Below are 9247 nucleotides of genomic sequence, written 5' to 3'. Positions count from 1 at the left end.
CAAAGTTCGTTTATTTCAAACTAGCTCTTATAATTTAATTTACCATGAAATTGATTTCGAGTGTCTCGCGATGCCAATATTGCTCAAAAGCTGAGCTATCAACCGACGTCTTATGAAGTAAGGTGACGCCACCTAAAAGAAAGAAGATGAAAGTGAATGAAAGTGCTGGACACTAAAATTAGTAATTGTATCTCATTTGGTTATTGTACAAATGTATCAGCAATTACTAAGTCCAATTCTCATAAATGAAATATCAAATCAAATAAACCACAATGAAATGAACAGCAGAAAATTTTAGTTCAATTCAAATATTCAATTAACAAAATAATTTATAATATGTCACTTCAATTTTCAAGCTAAGTTGTAATGGAATAAATGAAATGAAATTTAAAATCATAACGTTCATAACGCTGCTAGTAGCACTGAGAGAACAAAAATGCCACGAAATCATTGCATTTTTCCTGCGCGAGAAAAGTAACAGCTTCGAGACCATAATAAAATAAAGAAACTTTTCTTCCAAAGCATCAACTTCTTCGAGTCAAGTCAGTTTCGGCGGCTTTGCAGTGCTCTCGAGTAGCGCAAGTTGTCAGCGGGCGCACGCAAACACACCCACCAGCAGCAACATGAAACGATCGTAGCAATTTGGAACTCCGCAGGCGGCTTAACCGCACGCACACCGTCAAAAAAAACCCTAAGTCACTTCAGCGAGCGACTGCTCTGAGCCTGCAGCAGCAGCAGCCATTCCTTTTTGTCAGCTTTGTGTCCCGCACGTTGTTCACTAATACTAGTCTCGGTGGCAGACAAGACAGACGTACCGCTGGCGTCTCTTTCGCTGCTTGTGCAAGTGAGACCAGGAAGGAACGATCGCACGTACGTCTGTGATTAACGTTTGGGCTGATCGGTGCGCAGTTGCTAAGAAACCTAGAGCTGGTAGTAGTTTAGTTCGAAGCGGACACCTGCTAAAATCTAGATGATTTTTGTCGAATTTTGTTGCATATTGCATTGAAAGTGGTACATTGACGACTAATTGGCGCGCAGAATCCTCCGGGCGGACGGAACAACGGTGCGAAGTGGATCGGTTCCGAGTAATTTTCAAACCCGGTCACTTCCGGAAGTTTGGCGACTGTTTGCGCGTGTGGGATTCAAAGAAGACGAGAACGACGACGTTGTCGGGAGTGCGTTGAACACTCAGGCATCGCTGGGTCGGTCTTCGCAGTGGTTCAGTGACAGTGCCTACAGCTTATGTGTTGTATGTTGTGTTTTCAAAGCTGCGGAAGGAGCAGTGTGTGAGAGCGAGAGAGGTAAGGTGTATACCGCGGTCGATCCGTAGTGATTTAAACGAGTGTCATGTATGGAAAATCTTATGCGTGAAAGCATTCCTTGTTTGCAAATAGAAAAAAAAAATAAAAATTAACTGTGTGCAAAACGTAACATGCCTATGGATTGATATCGTTTGCTTGCCCGAAGGGGCAATCTGGCAATCAATATGCTGAAAGCAGCACCAGTGATCAGGATTAATCCGGAATGCAATACCCAATTCTTACAGCTAAGTCCTAGACATAAGATTTCCACAGTATTGATTCAATGCAAGGCCATTTCTCAAAACTTCACCCAATAAATTATTCAAATCGGTCTCAAGAAAGCCCCCCGTAATCTCAAGGGTCCCCACGAATCGGCACACAACAGGAAAACCGATCTCTTCTTGCTGATCTCGCTGGCCGTGTGTCAGCGTGTTGGTGTGCATGTCGGTTATCTGCGGGTTGATTTTAAATCGTGTATTTATTTATGTCGTCGAGAATACCTGCCGCTGCCGCTGGGGACGGCGGCAATCTGAGCCGTTGCTGCCTGATGGTCGCGACCGTTTGGTGGTGTGCGTGTGAATGCGATTACACCAACCCGGGGCTCACAACAACACGTCGAGGACCGATCGATGGGGATGTTTGTTTCCCACCCACCGTCTGCCACCGGGTCATCCTCGGCCCTTCTCTCCTGCATGATCTCCGCCGATTCGCTGGTGAGATGAGGATATGTGCGCTTTTTTAGTCGCGGGGCGATGGGGGTTTTAATGAAATGTCATGACATTTCCACCATAAACAATTTGGTTTTCTTGTTTTGTTTCTGTTGACTTCAGGCGTTGTCGTTGTTTTCGGCTGATCGACTTGTATTGGGGGTCATTCGGTGGCAAAGATTTATGGGGAGAGCAGCCTGTAGGCGAGATCATTGGCCGGGCTTAACTTTGTATGGAGTGAGTTTGGGTAAGGTGACGGAATATTATTCGTTATACGGTACTGAATCAATCGATTGTTAATATTTTATATCTCGATATGCACCTCAACTCGAGGGTTTCAGGTTATAAGCTATGTCAATTAATACATTTTCAGCGAGTGGCTCAAAAAATATTACAATAGAAATAATTGATTTTCATCATGATATTTTGTATTGAAAATGAAATAACATTTCGTACGATTTAGGAATTACTTCTCATCGTGTAAGATGATAGCAAAAAAATTTAAAAAATCTGTTACTTTGCTCATTCCTGTATTATTCAGATGGACTACATTTTAAATAGGTCAAATTCGTACAAATGCGTATGACGATTCATTTGACTACTAATTTAAATTATTATTTTCATCAAACTTAAATCGTTCATTCAAAGTTAAAAAGTTAAACTTTATACTGAAAATCCAAGTTACATTGAGCTGGGAAATTGTTTATCGAACATCAAATTTGACTATCAATATAATTTATCGAACGCAGTTGAAATAGTTAAAAAAAACTAGGTAATTTTGATATTCGAACCATATCCGAACCGTCATTTGATTCATCATCCATCGTCCGATTCTTAACTGGACTCCATTCGAGACTAACGCAGTAATACGAAAGTCTTTTATGTTTACCAACGCTTATCAAAGGCTTTGCAGCCGATTCGTAATTGTACAAAACGACCTCAACTTACAATATATAGTTCGCAATGAAAGGAATAAACAGTTGGTAAACTGTCTGTAATTTTCCCATCGAATAAACATAGAAATAAGAAACTTAGGCCATTGTTTAGAAATAATGGAAAATGACTAAACTTTTTTGCATCGTGCCAAGTCCAACGAAATAAGTTTTCTGATTTTGCAAGTTTTACCTCCACATGATATACAAATGCATATAGAAAATGCCTCTTCAAGTTTCTACCTACTTCTTGAATTGTTTCGACCATAGTTTTGTTCCAATCATAGATGATACTTAGAGTAATTTAAATCTTATCGCTGATTTCATTTATTGAAAAATCATGATATTTATTTAATTTAAACATTTATTTCAATAGTTAATTCACATTAGGTTTTGCTAAAACATTTGTGTTAATTAATTAATTTTTTAAATAAATAATATATTATTATATTACAATAATTATCAAAAAACTTGCACATTGTAGTAGAAATTTAATTAAACTCTTCTTGATTGTCGTATGCATTTGCTTAATACCAAACCTACTCAAAGTAAAAATAATAGAATAAATCTAGTTCCTGCTTTACTCGAGCAATAAGCTGCTATTATTTATAGGGGAGAGTATTCGGTTACCGGCACCCTTTTATTTTAAGTTCATAACTTCTGACTAGTGCACATTATGCGGACCTCTATACATCAATGGAAAGCTAAAGTCCTTAGCTAACAACTGATTAGGAAACTAAGTTGATTCATTTGATTGACAAAAAATTATTATCAATTTAGTAAAGCGATAAATTTTGGCCATTTAAAAAAAGGTGTTTGGTTAACCCCAATAAATTTCATAATATATATGTATATATATATATATATATATATATATATATATATATATATATATATATATATATATATATATATATATATATATATATATATTTATATATATATATAACATATATATATATATATATATATATATATATATATATATATATATATATATATATATATATATATATATATATATATATATATATATATATATATATATATATATATATATAAGTAAAAAATGCAGTTATTCAAAGGAAAAACAGATTTTTTTCTTTTTAGAAGCGTTTTGGACAAAAGTCTTCGTTGTCTGATGGTGACTTCACCTTGGCTTTCTTGGTCGATTATTTGGATGGTGTTGATTTGGCCGGTCTTCTACGTTTTTTTCTTAGCCGGAGCATCTGCTGTATGAGCAGCTAGATATTTGGCCAAAACTTTGGCTTGCTTTGTCTCGACAGCAGCCTGCATATTACTAACAATTTTTCACGATTCGTCAAAAAGAGTAGGGTGCCGGTAACAGAAATCGGTAGACATTTTGAAAATGACAAAACAAATCTTTGGTTGCATAAATTTTGGAAGCACCCGGTATTAAATCACGAAATAATTCGATTTCACCTCATAAATATTCAATCCACTCATCTTTTCGATTGATGCTCTTCAATTTATGATACTATTAAAAAAATAATAAAAAACTTTTGTGTTGATTTTCACGCAATTAAAATTTGTTTTGAACGTAGCAAAAAGTACAAGCGTCTGTTTGGTTCGATATTCGGCACAAAAAGAACGTGCTGCTATTACACACACACACACACACACACACACACACACACACACACACACACACACACACACACACACACACACACATGACCGAGTTTCGTGTTTTGATAAAACATTGTTTTTTAATGGGTAAAAACACCGTGCAAGCGAAACAATAGATTGAAAAATGTTATCCGGACTCTTGTCCATCAAAAGCAACGATTTTTCGGTGGTTCGCCGAGTTTAAACGTGGACGTACCGACACAAATGACGCGAAACGCTCGGGTAGACCTGTGGAAGCCGTTACACCGGAAAATGTGAGTGAAGTGACAAAAATTATAATGAAAGATCGTAAAATGAAGCTCCGTGAGATTGCTGAGATGACACAGATATCATATGGAAGTGTATTTACTATCCTTCATGAAAAATTGAAAATTGCCACAAGTCGATGAAAACAATGGCGAAATTGAACGAATTGGGCTTTGATCTGCTTTCCCACCCCCCATACTCGCCAGATTTAGCCCCCAGTGACTACTGGCTTTTTGCTGATCTTTAAAAAATGCTCCAGGGAAAAAGATTTGGCTCAAATGAGGAGGTCAACGCTGAAACTGAAGCTTATTTTGAAGCGAAAGATAATTTTTTTTTTATAAACATGGTATTGAAAAATTGGAAAAACGTTGGAACCATTGTATCACCCTAAAAGGTGATTATGTTGATGAACAAAAAAAATTTTGCAAAAAAAAATTTTGTTTCCATTGTTAGTCTCGGGACTTATTGATCCATGTGTTATTTATACACTCTTTTTGCAACGATTGTGCGATTGACAAAGCGCAGTTTGTTTGTATGATGTGCAACAAGTTTCTTATTTGATATGTTTCATAGCAGTAATATTTGTTAAGTAGAAACCGAAAATGAAACTGCTCAAATGAACTTTTTGTAGAATCAGTTAAACAAACCGATGTGGAACTTAATCCTTTTTGGATTTTGATTTGGTTTCACAAGCAGTAATATAGAAGATATTCACATTTGTTACCAAAACAAATCATATGTCAAACATATCTGACATGAATGACCGTTGTGTAGCAATTGTGCAATTTTAACATGTTTCAATTGCTTAATTTAATTGCATGCCAATTTTAACATGTTTTAATTGCTACTTGGGTTAGAAGGTTATTTATAAGTTCAGACCTGACATCACGAGACTCGACGCGTGTCCAAACGACCCGAAAAAACGTATTCGTCCCAAGAAGCACCTTAGAACGCATTGGAAGCAAAGGGTTCTACGTAAATTTTACTCTCAAGAGCACCACACTTGACCAACTTGTTCGCTCTCTTATTGCCGCGAATAGAGCTCTGACCTGGGCCCTATCTATTTTGAGTTGATAGTAATGATTCAATAAACTGTTCAGATACTCTCCAAAAACGATTTATTCTTATCAATTCTGTTTGATCGAATAGTTTTGCTTGTACTCAGACTATCCGTTAGGATGAAATAATGACTCGGAGCTGCTGTGACACTCTAGCTATAATGTACTACTACTAACTTTACTACATGGACAGATACTAAGTTTTCAAGCTCGAAGAAGGTCGAAACGATATTGTAGAACATACCAAAGCCAACAGCCTCATGATATCCTGATCCGCTCGTGTCAAACATTTTGTCATAGTCGATATGTCGGACCTTCGAAATATTTTTGGGATTTACGACGAGCGATAATTTTTGCGAATGCCATTTCTACGAAAATCATTTCGTCGAATCATACAATTGTCTTGAAATTTAATCGGATCCCTCGCATTATTTTGACTTTTTTTTGCTGTCTGACCTCACTCGTTTGAATCCTACTTCTGATTCAGTTACAGAGTGTTTTAATGACGATGTAAATAGAAGCGAATATCATAGAATAGGTCAGCCAAACCTTTTAATTTTCCGAATTGGTTAGTTGATTGCAAATAATCTCATTTATGCTATACTGGTGTTCGATTTCCGGAAGCTCCGGAAGCTGCATTGATTTCTCAAGGATAGCTGGACGGATTCATATAAAACTCTGTACAGTCTTCAGAACTGCTGTAGAGTTTTATACGATTCCGACTTCCGGTTTCGCAATTGCAAACCAAAAATTACAGAAAACGTTCGGAATTGGTAAAAATTAATGGTAATAATTGGTATAATAAGTATAGTTACTGTGCCGGTGTCAGTAGCGCAGTGTAATGAAGAACTACACTTGTTACACGTCCATACTTGGGGACTCGAATTTAGTGTTCGACCCCCACACGTAGGAGGTAAGATAGAACTCAATTATTTCTTCTGATCATGCTTATATGAGCCTGCCTATACTAGCTCTTCCGTTATAAATTTCCAGCTGGTTCAATCTAGAATACCTATCCTACCTACACAGATAAATATATTTTGTGAATTTACATCTATTTTCATGCACATATTTGAGGCAGGAAATTAAACATAAAGTTACTTTACAATTATGTACATTTCAATATAATTTAAACGTAAAACTAAGAGTTCATTGAAGGATAAAGTTTAATTCATTGAAAATTCAATGCAATTCAATTAAGTTTTACATCGATGATTGTTTTCAATCACAATTTAGATTCAACCGATGTATATTCCATGTTACTATTGATTTACATGTCGTGTATATTTCGTTATTTCTTTCTGTATATTTCATATCCTTCATATCATATATGCAGCAATTGAAACTAAATAACAATTGACAAACAATGTCTAAATTACCTGAATTTTTAAGCCCTCATCATAGCTTTCCCTTACAGAGACGGCAGAGGCACACTTTGCATTTCGCATACATAGATAATTTTATTCAGTGAACTTATATCTATTTTCATGCACCTATCTCAAGCAGGAAATCGAATGCAAAGTAACTTTAAAGTTCTTTTTTCAATATACTTAATAAGTAAAAATAAATGGTAATTTCTAAATACATGTGGGAACGGGTATAGCGTGATGGGTATGCCGATGCTTTTCACACTGCCCACCTTCCGATCAGATGGTAATAACAAAATTATAACAACTGTAGTAATTTATTTCAAAAATATTTTGTAATAAGTTTTGAAATATTTTTGGGTGGTAAGCTGTCGAAATAACCAAAGTCATAACAAAAAAGACTCTAGCGGGAACAAAATCGTAACAGATTTTGGAACGTTTGTATCACAATTATTATTCAATTTGATATAACTAATAAATTGAAATTGTAATAATTTAGGTAGGAAAATCAACATACAAAAACTATACCACTGAAAATTAATAATTTATTTAGTGATCTGGTTTCTTCTTTCAGTTCTTTGAAATTCTGATCATTATGTTTCGATATAAAGCAACGGAAGAACTCATTTTTACAATTAATTAATTTTATCATGAGTCTTGCAAATGAAAATAAAACATCATAGCTGATTTTGCTATTATATTGTTATCATAAGTTTTAACTTTCAACTGTTTTCATTTGTTAAATATCTCAAAATAACACAAATTGTTATACATATCAACTGTTGATATACTTGTGTTATGATTTTGTTATGTGCATCTGATCGGGCTGCACAGAAAGAAAAGATGAAACTTACACGACATGTAAACCAATAGTACTATTAAACAGACGTCAGTTGAAACGAACTGATTTAAAACCATGATTGATGTAAAATTACATTGAAATGCATTTACTTTTTCATTGAACAAGGCTGTATATTTACAAATCGCTTAGTTTTGTAATGTAACTTTCCATTCAATTACCTGCTCCAAATATGTGCATGAAATTATCGGTATCACTTCACGGTGAAAATCAAGTGAAGTGATACCGATAATAATTGAATTTAGGTCCTTATTGGGAAAATCGCTTCAGAGAAAAAAGAAATTACTTAGATGAGCTTGATATTGTTATAAACATCACGTCACCAACATTTCGTTGGCAAAATGAGTGTTTTTCACTACAGTGATCATGACACTGTGCGTAAATCTGGTAATAGGTCAATCAATCAAGTGAAGTGATATGGGAGTGAACTGAAAGTGGAAGTGAGAATGGTAATAAACCAATTCAGTTTCTGTGCATTTGTGGAGCGTTTGGGGATTTAATTTGCGTGGCGTTCGTTTTGCATAAGAGTTATTTAGTTTTATCGGAATACTGCTGCCTTCATATATTTGGCATATACACAAATAATATTGTCCCGGGTTGGCGGTTCAATGCATAAGGCGCTGGTCTCTACAACCCAGTTGTCGTATGTTCGAGCACCGACCTGGAAGGATTCGTAGAGTCAGTAGAATCGTAGTACCAGCCATGCAATGGTTCTCTACACTCTGAATCGGCTGCGAAGTCTGTTGAAACAGCAGGTCAAATTCCACTACAGGAATGTAATACCAAGGCTATGCTACAAATAATATGTGGAACTGAAACTCGCTACTGCCGAAATAATCAAAATTGACAGTAATTTTGACGACAGTTGTGTATTCCTACGACAACAATTCGAACAACCCCATTGCAGTTCAACTACCGATTTTTTCAATAAATGGAAAAACGGAACTGGAAATTTCGATGAATCGTGTATATATTTTTTGATTTGATTATAGAGGATTCAGTCTTATGGGTCATTTGTCTGCTCGGGCCAGGAAAACTTCCTGACTGTATGTTCGGAGTTGGCAATTGAACTCAGGTGGTCTGCATGAAAGGCTTTGAGTAATCCATTATGATATACCCGCCCCCTG

General features: G+C 35.8%; 1 protein-coding gene across 4 annotated transcripts in view; it reads left to right on the top strand.

The window, feature by feature from the left end:
- Positions 1 to 900: 900 nt before the first annotated feature.
- Positions 901 to 9247, top strand: part of LOC131438847 (protein grainyhead) — a 454054-nt gene continuing 445707 nt past the window's right edge. For 2 of the 4 annotated variants that reach the window (XM_058609183.1, XM_058609181.1), the window contains exon 1: positions 903 to 1301. The gene's annotated coding sequence lies outside the window, so the exon portion shown is untranslated. Of the gene's footprint in view, positions 1302 to 9247 lie in introns of all 4 variants that reach the window. The other 2 variants (XM_058609180.1, XM_058609182.1) reach the window with 2 other exon arrangements.

Source organism: Malaya genurostris, chromosome 3 (genome assembly GCF_030247185.1).
Source record: "Malaya genurostris strain Urasoe2022 chromosome 3, Malgen_1.1, whole genome shotgun sequence".
NCBI classification, from domain to species: domain Eukaryota; kingdom Metazoa; phylum Arthropoda; class Insecta; order Diptera; family Culicidae; genus Malaya; species Malaya genurostris.
Note: the sequence above shows the minus strand (reverse complement) of the source record. Positions and strands in the feature narration are given on the sequence as shown.